The sequence below is a fragment of the Anolis carolinensis genome, unplaced genomic scaffold (assembly GCF_035594765.1).
Source record: "Anolis carolinensis isolate JA03-04 unplaced genomic scaffold, rAnoCar3.1.pri scaffold_11, whole genome shotgun sequence".
NCBI lineage: Eukaryota > Metazoa > Chordata > Lepidosauria > Squamata > Dactyloidae > Anolis > Anolis carolinensis.
The window spans coordinates 24,445,725-24,465,619 of NW_026943822.1; the positions used below are offsets into that span (position 1 = coordinate 24,445,725).

General features: G+C 42.7%; 1 pseudogene; it reads left to right on the plus strand.

The window, feature by feature from the left end:
- Positions 1–15,864: 15,864 nt before the first annotated feature.
- LOC100559215 (large ribosomal subunit protein uL23-like) lies at positions 15,865–16,331 on the plus strand (annotated as a pseudogene).
- Positions 16,332–19,895: the final 3,564 nt, after the last annotated feature.

Here is a 19,895-nt window from a genome sequence, read left to right on the forward strand (position 1 = left end):
ATTGCACAAAGAAGGCCTCCCCGGGTGCATCTGCACTGCCAGACTGATGCAGTTTCACGCCACTTGAACCTGCCATGGCCCAGTGCTATGGAATCCTGGCAGTTGTAGTTTTATACAGTCTAAATGGGCATCTACACTATCGAATTACTGCAGTTTCATGCCACTTGAACCACCATGGCCCAATGCTATGGAATCCTTGGAGTTGTAGTTTTATACAGTCTAAAGGGGCATCTATAGTGTCAAATTATTGCAGTTTTGCATCACTTTAACCACCACGGCCCAATGCTATGGAATCCTGGGAGTTGTAGTTTTATACAGTCTAAAGGGTCATCTACACTATCGAATTAATGCAGTTTCATGCCACTTGAACCACCATGGCCTAATGCTATGGAATCCTTGGAGTTGTAGTTTTATACAGTCTAAAAGTGCATCCTGGCAGTTGTAGTTTTATATTGTCTAAAACTACATCTACACTGTCAAATTAATGTAGTTTCATGCCACTTGGACCACCATGGCCCAATGCTTTGGAATCCTTGGAGTTGTAGTTTTATACAGTCTAAAGGTGGATCTACACTATCGAATTAATGCAGTTTCACGCCACTTGAACCACCATGGCCCAATGCTATGGAATCCTGCCAGATGTAGTTTTATATGGTCTAAGGCTGCATCTACGCTGTCAAATTAATGCAGTTTCATGCCACTTGAACCACCACGGCCTAATGCTATGGAATCCTGGGAGTTGTAGTTTTATATTGTCTAAGGCTGCGTCTAAACTGTCAAATTATTGTAGTTTCACGCCACTTTAACCACCATGGTCTAATGCTATGGTTTCTTCAGAGTTGTAATTTTATACAGTGCAAAGGTGTATCTACACTGTCCAATTAATGCAGTTTCGCATCATTTTAACCACCATGGCCTAATGCTATGGAACCCTGGGAGTTGTAGATTTGTATTGCCTAAGGCTGCATCTACACAGTCAAATTAATGCAGTTTCGCATCACTTTAACCACCACCACGGCCCAATGCTATGCAACCCTGGGAGTTGTAGTCTGATAGGGTCTAAAGGTGTGGAATGGATGCCATTTCCCTTCCAGTGTGTCTGGGTGGATTCCCCGGCGGCGCTTCGTTTTCCTCCCGGTGAATATTCAAATACGGTAATTGGAGATGATTTACATTGTTTTGCATGAGCCGAATGTCCCATTGTGCGGCACAAGCGGGGCTCCCCTAAATCACGGGCGCTGCTAATGGGCCGCTTGGCCGGCCGGCCCAGATTGATGGCGCTCCCAGGGAGCTGACCAGTGTATTACGCTTCCCGCGGCTAGGTAATATGCATGACACATTTCTAGACACTAATTCATTTATTTAATAGAAGCCATATGCAAAAACAGGAGTTCAAAATGAGGCTGACAACCAAGGTATAAAAGTTTTATTAATCCATAGCTAATCAAAGCCCGGCGGAAAGCACCTAATGGCGGCATTTACAGACCATATCGAATGTGAATAAATTAATATATGTATTATTTTTTTTGTTTCCCAAGAAGGTTAAAAAAACGAAGCAAGAAATCAAGGGGAAATCTTACTAATAGGATGTATTGCACTTGGAGAGCGGATACTTTTAATTACGGACAGAAGCAACCCATTGACTGGAAGGAACCGACCCAAATGGCCTTGCAGAAGGAGGCCTACCATCTTGGCATCCAGAACATGGACGGAAATATTTGTTTTCTATCATTAGGCAACATAGAACAGGGGGCCTGGGGGTCAACCACCAGTTTCGTAGAATGGAACAGAAATGAGCCAAACAAGTCCATGGCCAATTTCATGATCAACTTCTGCTGGAGAAAATTCTAGGGTCAACTTCAATGGAAGTGGCTTTATGGTCAATTTTTCCTTGAAACAACTCGATAGTCAACTTCAACTGGATGTCACTCTGTTGTCAACATAGTTGTCATCTTCCATCGAAGGTCACTATGGTCAATTTCCATGAAAATGATTGGAAATGACTCCATGGTCACCTTCCATTGAAGGTCACTATGGTCAACTCCTATGGAAATTACTGTATAGTCAACTTCCATCTAAGGTAGATCTATAGTCAACTTCCATGGCAATGATGCCATGGTCACCTTCCATCGAAGGTCACTATGGTCAACTCCTATGGAAATGACTGTATAGTCAACTTCCATTGAAGGTAGATCTATGGTCAACTTTCATGGAACTTACTCCATGGTCACCTTCCATCAAAGGTCACTATTGTCAATTTCCATGGAAGTGACTGTATGGTCCACTTCTACTGGAGGTGATTCTATGGTCAACTTCTATTGAGATAACTCTGGTTAACTTCCATTGGAGGTAATTCTACGGTCAACTTCCATTGAGGTAACTCTGTGGTCGACTTCAATGAAAATGACTATATGGTTAACTTCCATTGAAGGTAACTCTGTGGTCAACTTCCATGTACATGACTGTATGGTCAATATCCATTGACGGTAACTCTACAGTCAACTTCCATTGAAGGTAATTCTATGGTTAGCTTCCATTAAAGATAGTTCTGTGGTCAACTTCCATTAAAGGTAACTCTACAGTCAACTTCCATTGAAGATAATTCTATAATCAAATTCATTAAAGGTGACTCCATGATCAACTTCCATTGACAGTAACTCTACGGTTAACTTCCATTGAAGGTAACTCTATGAACAACTTCTAAGTAAGATAATTCTATGGTCAACTTCCACTGAAAGTAACTCCATGGAAATGATTCTATGGTCAACTTCCATCTAAGGTATCTCTGTGGTCAACCTCCATGGAAGTAATTGTATGGACAACTTCCACGGAGGTGACTCTACTTCCACTGGACCAAAACTCATAACGGATTCACTTTCCCTTCCTGACCTTTCACCAGGGACCAAAGATCTAGTTTCTTTCAGCAAACTTCTTCCTGCAATGAACGACCAGGCATTTCCATGGAAAGTATAATCTATTTATACCAAGAGAGATCAAAGCAATTCTATTCCCATTATAATAAAGATAAATATTGTGGCAAACGGTATGAGAAAAACCCACCTTGGCTCCATCCAATCCTTCTGCAGCAGTGGCAGCGGCGGCGGCAAATGTCTCCGAGATCAAGTTATCACTGCCTTAAATCCCCCATCATGTTAACATACACTCCATAAACCAGCCGGACAAGCCGACAACATGGAAAGCCTAAAGGTTAAATACATATGATTGACCCCCAGGAGCCTGTGTGCGACAGATCATTAAATATATCGGGCTCTTCCGCTCCAGCCGGCCGCGGCGAAAGAGTGCCCTGGGAACATTATTTAACGCTGCCGAGCTCTTTCCGCCCACCTTGATGTGACACAAAATCAATACCTTTCCCCGTGCCCTTCGCCGGCTCGGATTAGGCGCAGCTTTTCCCGGCCTTACGGAGCTTAAGAAGCGCCTTCCGCAGAGCCAGACATCCTCATTATGCGCCCAAATTCCCCACCCCGGAAAGTGCATTCGCATTCGTGTCGCTCCCTGAAACAGCTGGGTTCAGTCCTGGCCAAGATCCCAAATTGGAAGGGAATTCGAGAAACGTCGAGTCCAATCCTCCTGTGCGCGATGCTCTCCACATTCTCATAGAAGAAAGCCATGATGCGCACAGGACAGAGCATGGTTTTTTGGAAAGGCATGACCTTTTGGGAAACTAGAATCTCGATGGGACTTGAGCATCCACATCTTTGGCATCCATGGATCGAACCATTCACCCCAAAACCCCAACAAGCAAAGGTTGATTTTGCCATTTTATCCCAGGGATCTTGTCAACCCCAGATGGTTTTAATCATCTGTCCTGTATTTATTACGTCCTTACCATCTATGTCTTTTAATTCAATATTTTATCCTTGCATTGCTATTTTAGTTGACTGGTTTTTAGCTGTTATTATTATTATTATAATTATTATTATTATTATTATTATTATTATGGGACTCGAACATCCATGAATGTTGCCATCCATGGATTCAACTATCCATGGCTTGAGAAAATTCCCTCCAAACCCAACAAACCCAACAGGCCCGGGCTGTGGTGCAGGCGGGAGAGCAAGCCAGTGCAATTAACTGCAATGAATCACTCTGACCAGGAGGTCATGAGTTCGAGCCCCTCACGGAGCCTATGTTTGTTTGTCTTTGTTCTATGTTAAAAGGCGTTGAATGTTTGCCTATATGTGTAATGTGATCCGCCCTGAGTCCCCTCTGGGGTGAGAAGGGCGGAATATTAATGCTGCAAATAAATAAATAAATAAATAAATAAATAAATAAATAAATAAACAAGCAAGTCTTGCTTTTGCCATTGTATATAATGGGACTTGAGCATCCACAGCAAACCATTCATGGCCTCAACTATCAACGGCAACTCTATGGTCAATTACCATGAAAATTATTGGAAATGACTCCATGGTCACCTTCCATTGAAGGTCACTATGGTCAACTCCTACTCCATTTTATACAAGGGACAGGATTACTGTATATACTCGAGTATAAGCCTAGTTTTTAGGAGTGAAAAAAAAACCCTCCTTGGCTTATACTCAGGTGAGGGTCCTGGTGGGCTTATATTCAGGTTGGCTTATACTCAAGTATATATGGTATATATTTTTTCTATTATTATTGGTATTCTTACATTTATTATTTTACTCTTTTAATTATTATTATTACTTTTATTATTTTACTCTATTATTGTTCCTTTTACATTTATTTTACTCTATTTTTATCATTATTATTACATTTATTATTTCACTCTATTATTATTAAAAGGATACATAAGCACATTGACATTGAAGAAGATGAAAATAATGATTTAATCAGAGTTGAACAGTCATATCTTAAATTACAGTTTGGTGTAAAGATTCAAAAACATTTAAACTACTGGTGCTTCAATTAATGTAATTTTATTGGTATCTCGGCTTATACTGGAGTCAATGTTTTCCCAGTTTTTTTGTGGTTAAAATTAGGTGCCTTGGCTTATAGTTGGGTCGGCTTATACTCAAGTATATATGGTATATTGTATCTAGTAGGGCTTGAGCATCTATCGATTTGGGTATTTATGTATGGAGGTCCCTGGAACCAAACCCCAGCGGATACCGAAGGCTGAGTGTATCTATGTGTTGTAACTCAGCCTCAGAGTGACTCTGATGAGGATTTTGGGAATCAGGTGCAGGGTGTTCCTGCTGTGGAAGATGAGGAACAAGGAGGCTTTCCCACGGGAGGAAATGGTGTTGTTGATGCTGATGTTTCCCAAGTGCAAGAAGCAGGAAGGGAGAGCAGCTCCCAGCCTGATAACACTAACGAACATTTTGGCCTTGACGATACTCTGAATTGGGCCATCCGCTTGGAATTTAGGAGAGTTCGCAGAAGTCTTAGAATAGCAAATAAGAAAGTGGTCAGAGGGCAAAGAAATGCATTCGTGCTGAGAGAGAAACCTTTGTCAAAAGCAATGTCTAGTTTGAGTTAGAAGCAGCTCTTGCTTTCTTGGATTATCCTGTAATCAAGTTCATGGGACTATGTCATGTATTAATAGAACCTTGTTTTATGCCTAAGGTTTTCTTAGCTTAATCTGTATAGCCTTGGTTCTGCAACAATCTTTAGGATCTTTACTTTTGCTTTTAAAGAACTATTTATTTCCTAATAAACTACAAAAGACTCCAACCTGTGTTCAGCAAGGTGAAGCTATCCCGAGGTGCGACACTATGGATGAAAAACCCACGGAAGCAAAATGTCAAGGCTGTGAATTATTTCCAAGCCACGAAACCAGGCCAGTTGGGGTTTCCATATGTTTGCGAACGTTGATACATGGGAAGCCGTGGCTGTCTTTCCAAGGCAGGCAACACCTGTCTCTCCGCATCTGTCGGCTCCGTTCACACCTCCGTTTTCCTCCTCCGTCAGCAGTCGTGGGCCAGATGAACGAGAGATGAACGAGAGATGAATGGCGCTGGTTGTTTTATGATGTGGGTGAGATGGAAGAGCTCCGCTCTCAGAGCCAAAGGCCCCAACCGGCTGCAGATCATTGAACCCATATGGATCCCAACATCTGGAAAGATGGCTTCCTACCTGAGGGCCGATGTTTCCCTTGCCAAGCGTGACTCCGGGGAGATGACCCTCGGATAATTCATTGCAACCGAGGAGACGCTGCTCACTCCGCTCTGTTTTGTGATGGATGGCACGGCATCAAACGTCAAAGTGATTGTCTCGCAAAGCAGGGGTGACTCTTCCCGGCTGACGGATGCGAACGAGAGGGATAGACAATAAATATTGCCCGGGATTGCCGTTCGGAACAAGGTGCATCTACACTGTACACTTAATGCACTTCGAGACTATTTTAATGCTATGCAATCCTAGGAGGAGTTGTTGTGCAAAGCCTTGAGCCTTCTCTGATGCTTCATCAAAGTACAGTAGTCTCACTTATCCAAAACTCGCTTATCCAAGGTTCTGGATTATCCAATGCATTTTTGTAGTCAATGTTTTCAATATATTGTGATATTTTGGTGCTAAATTACAACATAATATTACTGCGTATTGAACTGCTTTTTCTGTCAAATTTGTTGTATAACATGATGTTTTGGTGCTTAATTTGTAAAAACATAACCTAATTTGATGTTTAATAGGCTTTTCCTTAATTCCTCTTTATTATCCAAGATATTCGCTCGTCCAAGCTTCTGTCGGCCCGTTTAGCTTGGATAAGATTTTTATTTCTTTAGGCATCAATTGTGACTTTTTGGCTTCATTCCCTATCCATTTTGTCTCACCTTTTCTTCCAGGTTGGAATCGGCAGAATTGTTCCTCCAGGTCAACTCTGTTGTGAAGCCTATCATTTTAGAAAGAACTTCTAGGGACTCCGAGTCAACGTGATAGACAATTTCTTCTCATTCAATGGGGAAATAAGCATAATGCTGCCAGATCTCGTATTTTCTGTGTCCGTCGTTTCTGTGACCATCTCAACTGGGCCGGGCTGTGGTGCAGGCTGGTTAGTAGCGAGCTGCAATAAATCACTGTCATGAGTTCGAAGCCAGCCCGGGTCGGAGTGAGCTACCAGCCATTAATAGCCTAGCTCGTTGTTGACCTAAGCAACCTGAAAGATAGTTGCATCTGTCAAGTAGAAAATGTACAAGGTTCTTGCAAGAATGGAGTTAAGTAATTTATATGTTTTTAATGTTTGTATAATTTTTTTTACTGATTACTGTTAATGGTTTTAATTTTATTGATTGTTTGGCATTGAATCTTGCCAGGTGTTGTAAGCCGCCTTGAGTCCCCTCGGGTGAGAAAGGCGGGTTAAAAATGTTGTAAATAAATAAACAAACAAATAAAGGTAGGTACCGCTTTATGAAGGGAGGCTAATTTAACTCATTTACAACACCATAAAAACATCCAGCAGCATGCAGAAGAACGAGGAAGTACTCCATCAAGGACTCTGTGTCAAAGAGCTGCTCCCCCTGTGGCCGGAATCGAGCATACCCTCCTGAAGCTGGAAGCTGGAAAAAATGTTAATTTGCCTCTGTGTCTGTCTATATACAGTAGAGTCTCACTCATACAAGCTAAACGGGCCGGCAGAAGCTTGGATAAGCGAATATCTTGGATTATAAGGACTGATCAAGGAAAAGCCTATTAAACATCAAATTAGGTTATGATTTTACAAATTAAGCACCAAAACTTCATGTTATACAACAAATTTGACAGAAAAAGTAGTTCAATACGCAGTAATGTTATGTTGTAACTACTGTATTTACAAATTTAGCACCAAAATATCACGATATATTGGAAACATTGACTACAAAAATGGCTTGGATTATCCAGAGGCTTGGATAAGCGAGGCTTGGATTAGTGAGACTCTACTGTATATGTCGTATGTCTAATGGCACTAAATGTGTGCCATTCAGTGAGAAAGAAGGGTGGAAGATAAATACTGTAAATAAATCAATAAATATATGAATAAATAGTCTTGTGACGCACTAGTAATCTATGGCAGAGAAGGCAAAAGGCATTGCAAAACTACAACTCCCAGGCGTTGTAGTTTCACCCAACATTGGGTGTTGTAGTCCCAAACGTTTCCAAGTTCCAACTATTCATATCATACGAGAACATTACATCCAGACGCTTCTTGAAGTGAAGTACTGGGTTTTGTATTTCCAATGCTCGGCGGCACTCAGCCACATTCTATGGGGCTCTGTACACCTCGCATTAAATTATGTAAATATATTAACAGTAATTCAAAATATTGTAATAAAAGGCTTTGGCGCCGTTTCATCTCTCTCCTTCCCGTCCTTAGGGTTTGGAGTGTTTTCCTTTTCTTGCTAAGGACACACAAGGTTATCCTCGAGATTAAAACATGCTCCACTATTGATATTTTCAGCCGCTAATGATGCCAGGTGTCCTTTGTAAGGTAACTTTCTGTGCGGTTTTATATATATTTGGTATTGTTTTGCTGGGAGCCATGTCTACCAACAAAGCCGTTCTCTCTCTTTCATGAAGGAGACCCTCAATTCTTGAACCGGGTCTTCTTTTTTTCAATGCTGGGAATGAAAACAAAAAAAGTGAAAAGACTGGAGGTCTGTTGTCATATCTTTGAGTGCCTTCCCCTCCCGGAGACGCAAGCGACTTTTCCGTGTATATTTTCCTTGGATGTGGAGCCAGTAAACATTGACGCAGTCCCGACTTGGTTTAATGAGACGGTTTGTACAAAGTTGACAAAGCCATTGGGACAAGGTTACTCCGAGAAGGTTTGCACACCCAATTATTTACAGTAGGGAGCCAACTTTGTGTAATGGTTTCAGTGGTGGGACTGGGAGGCCAGGGCTCGGATCCCGGCTCACTGGGTCACCTTGAGCGGCAGAGGGGGGAAAGGAAGGGACCTGAGGCTGTTAGGAATGGTGGGAGTTGAAGTCCAAAACACCTGGAGTTTGCCCAGTCCTGGTATAGATCCTATTCGACATTGCATCCCTATGGATAGGAAAGAGACCAAATGGGTGCTAAACCATGCGGGTGTTGGTCTGAGGCCTCCTCCAATGGGTGCAGATGGGCTCTTCTCCAAAACAGGACCTGCATTTTGGATGTCTCCTTTGAATTCTGGACGTAGTGATGTCATAGACTACCATGTTTCCCCAAAAATAAGACAGTAGGTGTCATCACAAACCAGCATAGCCAGACAAACTGTGAATCCTATCAAGAATGTCTTGTTCCTACCATTATTTCTATGTACAACACTCTATGGTACACATACATTTACCAATCCTGCATGCTCTGGTGTTCTGTTCATGCAACCCTTCAGAAATCAGTTCCATTGAATCCAATGGAACGGTGTGATAAACCACATCCATCAGAGCAGATCGATTCCACAAGCCTTGGACTACAGATCCCATTGCTGTCCCCAATCTAGTTTGGGACTTCAGCCTGCCGTTGGACGGAAGCCCTTCCTTTCTGCTTGCTCCGGTCCCCGTTCCGAGAAGCCTTGCTTTCAATGATGTTGTTGAAGATGACACACACGACATCCCCCCTCTCGACTCTCTTCCCTTTGCCCCCAGGATGCCCCCCTCCCTCCCTGTGGCTCTGGCACATCAAAGATGGGGCTCCAGGCTCGGTGGAGTTCAAAGCAAAGCACAGAGGGCAGGCAGAGGGAGAGGCAAGCAGGAGGTTGGCGCTCTCGATTCCACCACGAGAGCCCTGCTTTTGCATGTCTTGCATACTCTGATTTCCTAAATTAAGATGTTTTTTGGTCCTAATCCACGTACACCTGAAGCACAAAGCTAGCTGGACAATGTGGCAAGACATATCATCTAACTAGATGATCTCATAAGACCATAGGTAAGCAAAGAGACCTCCAAACACCATCTAGATGGTCTCATAAGACCATAGGTAATGAAAGGGACCCTCAAAGGCCATCTAGATGATCTCATCAGACCACCAGACGACCATAGAGAAGGAAAGGGACCCTCAAAGACCATCTAGATGGTTTCATAAGACCATAGGTAAGGAAATGGAAACCTCAAAGACCATCTAGATGTTTCATAAGACCATAGGTAAGGAAAGGGACCCTCAAAGGCCATCTAGATGATCTCATCAGACCACCAGACGACCATAGAGAAGGAAAGGGACCCTCAAAGACCATCTAGATGGTTTCATAAGACCATAGGTAAAGAAATGGAACCCTCAAAGACCATCTAGATGTTTCATAAGACCATAGAGAAGGAAAGGAACCCTCAAAGGCCATCTAGATGATCTCATCAGACCACCAGAAGACCATGGATAAGGAAAGGGACCCCCAAAGGCCATCTAGATGGTTTCATAAGACCATAGAAAATGAAAGGGACCCTCAAAGACCATCTAGATGATCTCATAAGGCCATCAGAAGACCATAGATAAGGAAAGGGACCCTCAAAAACCATCTAGATGGTTTCATAAGACCATAGAGAAGGAAAGGGCCCCCCAAAGGCTATCTCGATGATCTCATTGGGCCATAAGTAAGTAAAGAGACATCCAAAGACGAGATAGACTTAGGCCAACCCTAAGTCTAAAGCTTAGGACAATGACCTTGGAGGGCCGCATCCGGTTCCCGGGCCTTAGTTTGGGGACCCCTGATCTAATCTATGACATCACTACATCCAGAATTCAAAGGAGACCTCCAAGATGCAGGTCCTGTTTTGGAGAAGAGCGTTCGGAGCTGTCCAGAGTATAGATCAGGCATGGGCAAACTTCAGCCCTTTGTGTTGTCTGTATGCAGAGGACAAATGTCTTTAAGTAAAACAAAAACAAATTTTAAACTATTATTTACTGTTTCCCAGATGGGAGAAGTACTTGAGGGAGAAGTTGACAAGCGGATTTAATAACTGTCAGCAGAACTTCAATCAGAGAGGCTCTCTCTCCGTGTTTACTGTGGAGGGCGATTAATTGCGAGCAAATAAAAGCAAAGCCGCCGCTGTTGTGTAAACCCGAGTTCAAAACACACAGAGGCACTGAGCGGAGTCTGGCTCTCTATAGGACTTCCATATTGCATTGCATTCGAATAAAAGTATTGTTAAATGAATATATTTCAGAAATATATATATTAAAATATATGGGATTTCCCCACTAGGTGGCTGCAAGTCTATTTGAACCAAAAGAAGAGATATTTGTGTTTTATCAAAGGCAAACTGGAAGTCTTTTCATGGGAGTATTTTCATGGGAGTTCTGTGTGCCCAGTTTGGTGCAGTTCCATCATTGGTGGAGTTCAGGATGCTCTTTGATTGTAGGTGAACTATAAATCCCAGCAACTACAACTCCCAAATAGCAAGGTCTATCTTCCACAAACTCCAGCAGTGTTCACATTTGGGCATATTGAGTATCCGTGCCAAGTTTGGTCCCGATCCATCATTGGTTGAGTCCACAATGCTCTCTGGGTGTAGGTGAACTACAACTCCCAAACTCAAGTTCCATCATTGGTGGAGTTCAGGATGCTCTTTGATTGTAGGCGAACTATAAATCCCAGCAACTACAACTCCCAAATAGCAAGGTCTATTTTCCACAAACTCCACCAGTGAACTACAACTCCCAAACCCAAGGTCAATGCCCATCAAATCCAAGGTCAATGCCCACCAAACCCTTCCAATATTTCCTATTGGTCATGGGAGTTCTGTGTGCCAAGTTTGGTTCAGTTCCATCATTGGTGGAGTTCAGGATGCTCTTTGATTGTAGGTGAACTATAAATCCCAGCAACTACAACTCCCAAATAGCAAGGTCTATTTTCCACAAACTCCACCAGTGAACTACAACTCCCAAACTCAAGTTCCATCATTGGCGGAGTTCAGGATGCTCTTTGATTGTAGGTGAACTATAAATCCCAGCAACTTCAACTCTCAAATAGCAAGGTCTATTTTCCACAAACTCCACCAGTGAACTACAACTCCCAAACCCAAGGTCAATGCCCATCAAACCCAAAGTCATTGCCCACCAAATCCTTCCAATATTTTCTGTTTGTCATGGGAGTTTTGTGGTCCAAGTTTGGTTCAGTTCCATCATTGGTGGAGTTCAGGATGCTCTTTGATTGTAGGTGAACTATAAATCCCAGCAACTACAACTCCCAAATGACAAGACCAATACCACCGAACCCCACCAGTATTCAAATTTGGGCGCATCGGGTACTTGTGCCAAATGTGGGTCCGGTGAATGAAAATAGATCCTGCATTGGAAAGGTTGAGAACCACTGGTGTAGACAATGCAATTCCTCACCAGGGACTAGTCACTTTTGGGTTTGTATGTAAGCAACGGAGATGCTTTGGATTTCTCCCTGCTGCTCGGAGAAGAACGAATCCATCTCGACTTGAGACGTCTAATTGATTTTAATGAAAGGGAGGGGCCTTCCCCTCCTTTCATGTTAATTCTTGCCTTAATGATGGCCTTGGGACAGAGAGCGAAATCTGTCCAGGAAACTACGTCGCCTTCCGTGGTGTTTTTGGTGCTGGACGTGGTGTCTCCAGAACCAGGCCCACCATTTCCACCCAACCCACGCCCTCGGAGTCTTTAACCTTGCCATTGATGCCCAATTAATGGAGAGATCTCTTTATTTTCTCCGCGCGCGAAATTATTGTCTAATTTATGTAATTAGTCAATTAACTCTAATTCCAGCATATGGTTCCAGAATGCCCAGAAGGCTCCCTCCGACTCTCTCTCTCTCTCTGTTATTTCCCCCCCTCCCGACTTATTTTGATGTCACCCAATGCAACTAATTAATTTTACATGCATATTAATTTTGCACACAGCTCCCTTTTGCGAGCGAAGGTGGGCCTCCTCCCTGTTTGTCTTTCTAACCTTTTGTTTGTGGGGGGCGCGGAGAAGGGGGGCTCCGGCCCCAAAAGGGAAATAAATGCCGGGAAGAAGATGACAACTCTCAAAAAGGGGGAAATACATACATACATACATACATACACACCCGTCTTATTGGGATTATTGCGCACTCCTCTCTCCGCACACACACACACATGCACACACGGATCGGAATCCCATCAATATTTAATACTAAACATTTCTGAGGGAATTTTTGTTTGTTTTCTCCAAAGCACTGTCTCTTACAGGCTTCTATTTTTTTTATTCTGTTTCCTTTCTTTGCCTTCTATTTTCTTCCCCTTCCTTCCTTCTTCATTTTTCCTTTGGTTTTCACTTTCTTCCTTTTCTTTTTCCTTCCTTCCTTCACTTTCCCTTTTCACCTCCCTCTCCTTTTTTCTTTCCTTCTTTGCTTCCTCTTTTTACCTTGTTTTTTCTTCCTTTCCGGCTTTTTTCTTTCATTCCTTCCTTCTTTTATATCTTCCTTCCTTCCTACCCACCTTTCTTCTTTCCTACTTTCCCTCCTTCCTTTTTGCTTTCCTTTTTTCTTTTCGTCTTTGCTTCCATCCTTCTTTCCTTCCTATCTTTTTTCTTTCTCTTCTTTCTTTCCTTCCTTCCTTCTTTCTTTTCTTCCTTCCTTCTCTCCTTCCTTCCATCCTTCTCTCCTTCCTTCCATCCTTCCTTCTCTCTTTCCTTCCTTCTTTCTTCTCTCTTTCCTTCCATCTTTCCTTCCTTATTTCCTTCCTTCTTTCTTTCCTTCTCTCCATCCTTCCATCTTTCCTTCCTTCCCTTCCTTCTTTCCTTCCTTCTTTTCTTTTTCCGCTGTTCTTTCCTTCTTCTATATCTTCCTCTCCTTTCTTCCTCCCTCCCTTTGCTCCTTTACTTTCCCTTTTCACCTTCCTTTCCTTCCTTCTTTCCTTTTCTCCTTCCTTCCTTCTTTCCTTCCTTCTTTCTTTCAGTCTTTCCTTCCTTCCTTCTTTCCTTCCTCTCTTCTTGATTTCTTTCATTCTTTCTTTCTCTTTCCTTCTTTCCATCCTTCCATCTTTCCTTCCTTCCCTTCCTTCTTTTCTTTTTCCTCTGTTCTTTCCTTCTTTTATATCTTCCTCTTCTTTCTTCCTCCCTCCTTTTGCTCCTCTACCTTCCCTTTTCACATTTCTTTCCTTCCTTATTTCCTTCTTTCTTTCCTTCCTTATTTCCTTGTCTCCTTCCTTCCATCTTTCCTTCCTTCTTTCTTTCAGTTTTTCCTTCCTTATTTCCTTCCTCTCTTCTTGCTTTCTTTCCTTCTTTCTTTCCTTTTCTTTTTCCTCTGTTCTTCTATATCTTCCTCTCCTTTCTCCCTCCCTCCCTTTGCTCTTTTACTTTCCCTTTTTGCCTTCATTTCCTTCCTTCCTTGCTTCTTTCTTTCCTTCTCTCCTTCCTTCCATCTTTCCTTGCTTCTTTCTTTCAGTCTTTCCTTCCTTCCTTCTTTCCTTCCTTTTTTCTTTCCTCTCCTTCCTTCCCTTTTCCTTTTCTTCTTCCTTCCTCCTTTCCTTTCTTTCCAAACAGGACCCCCTTCTCACTACTTCCGGGCACGACAGAATTCCATTTCCCCTCCTTGACTGCAAATGAACCGCAACTAAAGTGGAACAAAAGTGCTACAATTCTGCAGTGTGAACCGGCCTCAAGTGTTGTGCACCCAAAGGTGTATCTCCACTGCAGAATGAATGCAGTTTCTCACTTCTTTAAGTGTCCATGGCTCTTGGGGAGTGATAGTTTGCCAAGGCCAAGGAGTGCTGGTGCCTCACCAAACTACAACTCCCAGGGATTCATAGCATTGAGCTGCGGCAGTGAAAATGGTGCCAATTTGCACCAATTGTGCAGTGAAGATGCATTCATAGAAATGTGTCACAACAACCAGGGATGAAAGAACATGGATGAGAGAAGATGCTCCATAAGGCATGTGCCATGTGCATCACGTGTGTGTCCTATGAAGTACTATGTTTTCCTAAGCGTGGAGAATTACTTTTCCAGCGGGCCGGGCGGATGCGAAGGGTGCTTTTGAAGCGGATGCCAGCGTGCCTCCAAAGCAAGGCTGGGCGGGCAACTTTTATCTCTCCTTTCTGGACAAATTAATGAGCATCTTAATTAATAAAAAAAATCAGAGGCGGCCGTAAGTGCGCCGATAATGAAGTTAAATGAGTGCGCGGTAAACTATCCCCCTAATCCGGTGCCTTGCCAAATGCCCCTTTAATTCCGCTTAGTCCTAAAAGGGTTCGGAGAGCCCTAATGAGATTCCGCCGCCTGCTAATTAATTGACACCCTCCTGAATATTCATAGGCGCCACTGCCAATACGTTCCTAATTGCAGCCTGGAATGGATCTCCAAGGAAGGCGGGAAGTCGCCATCGACTTCATTAAAATAATATATGGATGGCGGAGGGAGCGGGGAGATGTTTGCTGGGAAGCCAGAGATACAAAAGAGAGTGAGATGAGTCCATCGTGGAGGAAGAGCAAGGTGGTGAGATCCACTATCCTCATCCTCAGCATCATCCCACCACTCTGGAACTCATAACACACTCCTATCGGTGTCGCGTTCCCATTGACGTTGACCCATGGTGACCCTATGGGTGAAAGACCTCCAACTCATCCATAGTTCTGCTCAGGTCTATGGCATTTTCAATGGAGTCCATCCATCTGGAAGGTGGTCTTCCATCTTTTCATTCTACCTTGTTACACAGAAATGGCACAAAATGTTCCAGTCTTATAAAAATACTGTTTGATGAACATCTGGAAGGTGGTCTTCCATCTTTTCATTCTACCTTGTTACATAGAAATGGCACAAGGTGTTTAGTCTTATAAAAATACTGTTTGATGAACATCTGGAAGGTGGTCTTCCATCTTTTCATTCTACCTTGTTACACAGAAATGGCACAAGGTGTTCTAGTCTTATAAAAATACTGTTTGATGAACATCTGGAAGGTGGTCGTCCATATTTTCATTCCACCTGGTTACATAGAAATGGCACAAGATGTTCTAGTCTTATAAAAATACTGTTTGATGGACATGTGGAATATTGATAGCACCTGGGTATGATTGTCAATGTCATGGTGCAACACCTAAGAGAAGGGCTCTCTCTTTCCAAGATGGCTTCGAAAATCAAGAAGAAGGCTGTCCCAGCCAAGACCAAGGTGAAATCCAAGGCCCTGAAAGCCAAGAAGGTGGCCTTGAAGGTCAACAGCCACAAGAAGAAGAAGATGTGCATGGAAGAGCATGCCCAGGAGGAACAAGTTGGACCATTATGCCATCATGAAGTTCCTGCTGACCTCCGAGTTGGCCATGAAGAAGATCGAGGACAACATCACCTTGGTCTTCATTGTGGACGTCAAAGCCAATAAGCACCATATCAAGCAGACCATCAAGAAGCTGTATGACATTGACATGGCAAAGGTCAACATGCTTATCAGACCCGATGGTGAGAAGAAGGCCTACATTCATCTCGCTCTGGATTACGATGCTCTAGATGTAGCCAATAAATGAAATGTCGCTGGAAACAGCACATAGCTCCTAAATGTAGTCGTAGCCAGGGAATCTGCAGATTATACAGATGTTCGTATGCCATTTTGACCATTAAATCCACCTTTGAGCTAAAGGAATGCAGTAATGACTGAGTCATAACCATGTGAGGGTTATTACAATGGAGTTGCATCAGCCAGTGTCATTGCCAAGGGGTTGCATCAGCCAGAATCCCTTACCGATGGCTGTAGAAGCCGGATGAAAGAATCCCTCTTTCTCTCTCCTGTGAGACTCTTTGCGAGTATCTCTCTATTCTGTACGTGACTCTCTGAGGATCAGATCATTTGATCAGAGTCAGTTAGTACCTGGATGGGAGACCACCAACAAATACCAAGAGTTGTGGGCTATGCTTCAGAGGAAGGACCTAGTAAAAGTACCACTTTGCCATAGAAAACCCTATGAAATTCATGGGGTCCCTATAAATCAACAGGCAACTTATGCAAGGTTGACTTGTAAGTTTGTAAAGCACAAACTCAATGGTACATCATACATCTTAGATGCAATGTGACCATGGACTGAACACTGAGATTATTCCAGCCCATAATAATATCACGGCACAAATCCGGTCCCGATCCGTGGCTTGATTGGCACTCGAAGCTCCTCGGAAGAGTGGGCAGAGGTATCCTTGTGTATCTCGCATTATCATCCCCGCTATCTGGAGGCAATGTAGATTTTCTAAAGACCTAATGAATAAACAAGCACAAGAGTGCTGGTGGAGTCATTTACATTGTTAATGCAGTTATGTGCATAATAAATAGGCACTGGTGTGCGTCTTCCAGTAAACTCATTTTTTCCCTCTCTTTTTCTCTCTCTCTCTTTCACTTCCATTCCTAACCTGTAGTGGGAGGCCTCCATTCATTTTCATATACAGTAGAGTCTCACTTATCCAACATAAATGGGCTGGCAGAACGTTGGATAAGTGAATGTGTTGGATAATAAGGAGGCATTAAGGAAAAGCCTATTAAACATCAAATTAGGTTATGATTTTACAAATTAAGCATCAAAACATCATGTTATACAACAAATTTGAAAGAAAAAGTAGTTCATTACACATTAATGCTATGTAGTAATTACTGTATTTACGAATTTAGCACCAAAATATCACGATGTATTGAAAACATTGACTACAAAAATGCGTTGGATAATCCAGAATGTTGGATAAGCGAGTGTTGGATAAGTGAGACTCTACTGTATATACATACACACAGAGAGAGATATATTATTTTATATATGTACTAGCTGTGCCCGGCCACGCGTTGCTGTGGCAAAGTGGTGGTGGTATTGGTTAAAAATTGTTGTGTAATTTTTATTTGACGTTATTTGCAATTTTTTATTAATTTTATTGTAAGTTATATTTTTATTTATTATATTTTATTATTTTCTTGTATTATTTTTAGTTATTTTCTGTTATTATAGTATTTTATTGTATTAATTTTTAGTGTTTTTATTATTTTTATTGGGTTGCTAGGAGACCAAGTTGGAGGAGCTTAGCCTTCTAACTGGCAGCAATTGGATAAAAGCAATTATTCCTCTCCCTCTAATTAGGACTTTATTTTTCTTTTCTTTTTGTTGTATCAACCTAGAGGCATGGATGAGGGGTTGTGATGTCAATTTTCGAGGTTGTGGGGTGTTTACTTTTGTTGTTTTGTCCGCTGCCGTGATGCCATCACTCTTTTATATATATAGATATGCATATTGGTGTGTGTTACACTATATATACACACACATATTATTTTATATGTGTGTGTGGATATATATATATACACACACACACACACACATACACATACATACACATATATCATGTTTATATGTGTGTATATATATGTATATGTATTATACACATATACACATGATATATGTGTATATCATATACATCAGCCTGCTTTCGCAGGAATCCTAGATCCTTGAGTTTCATGGCACATATATACATGTATGTGTGTATCATTCATATATGTGTGTGTATCATATATACATACACATATACATACATACACATGATATCATATATATCAGCCTGCTTTCACAGGAATCCTAGATCCTTGAGTTTCATGGCACATATATACATGTATGTGTGTATCATTCATATATGTGTGTGTATCATATATACATACACATATACATACATACACATGATATCATATATATCAACCTGCTTTCACAGGAATCCTAGATCCTTGAGTTTCATGGCACATATATGCACACAGAGGGGTGTGTATGTGTGTCTATATCACTCACACATACACACACATATATGGGTACACACACATATGTATACATACATGCTGTATTTATCAGCTCACTTTTGTAGGAATCCTAGGTCCATGAGCTAGGAAGCCCCTTGGATTCTGGACCAGTGTCTGGCCGCTGTATTGGCCTGGATGAGGGCGAACAAGCTGAAGCTCAATCCTGACAAGACAGAGGTCCTCCAGGTCAGTCGAAAGTCCGATTGGGGTGTTGGGTGGCCAGCTGTGCTTGATGGGGTCGCACTCCCCCTGAAGGCGCAGGTCCATTGCAGCTTGGGGGTCCTCCTGGATTCGGGGCTGACGCTTGAGGCCCAGGTGTCGGCCGTGGCCGGGAGGGCCTTTGCACAATTAAAACTTGTGCGCCAGCTGCAACCATACCTTGAGAAGTCTGATCTGACTATTGGTTCACGCCTTAGTTACCTCTAGACTGGACTATTGCAATGCGCTCTACGTGGGGCTGCCTTTGAAGACGGCCCGGAAATTGCAATTAGTTCAGCGCTCGGCAGCCAGGCTTCTAACAGGAGCAAACTACAGGGCGCGTTCTACGCCTCTGTTTAAGGAGCTCCACTGGCTGCCGTTTGTTTTCCGGGCCCAATTCAAGGTGCAGGTGGTCACCTACAAAGCCCTAAACGGTTTGGGACCCCCCTACCTTCGAGACCGCATCTCCCCCTATGAACCCACACGTTCTCTTTGCTCGTCGGGGGAGGCCCTTCTCTCGCTCCCACCACCCTCGCAGTCGCGGTTGGTGGGGACGAGAGAGAGAGAGAGGGCCTTCTCCGCTGTGGCCCCCATCCCGCCTTTGGAACTCACTCCCGAGGGAGATTAGACAGGCCCCCACCCTCCTTGCCTTTCGAAAAAGCCTTAAAACCTGGCTTTTCCAGAGGGCCTTCGATGACTAATTTTTGGGGGTTGATTTGTCTGCCCATTTAATTTAATTAGAGAGTGTCCTACCATGATTATTGATACCTTGCTGAGTACTTCTGCTTCTGTGCCCTCTATTTCGGCCTAGAACTGTTTTATCTCCTTGTTTTTAACATGTGATGTATGTTTTGATTGTATGATTGTTTTTTATGTTTGATTTTACAATGTGTAATTTGTCACTGTTTTTATTATTGCTGTGAGCCGCCCCGAGTCCCTTCGGGGAGATGGGGCGGGATATAAGAATAAATTTATTATTATTATAGCTTCATGACACATATATACACACAGAGGTGTGTGTGTGTCTGTCTGTGTGTGTATAGCTCAGCATCTTCCACACTGTAGCATTAATGCAGTTTGGCAC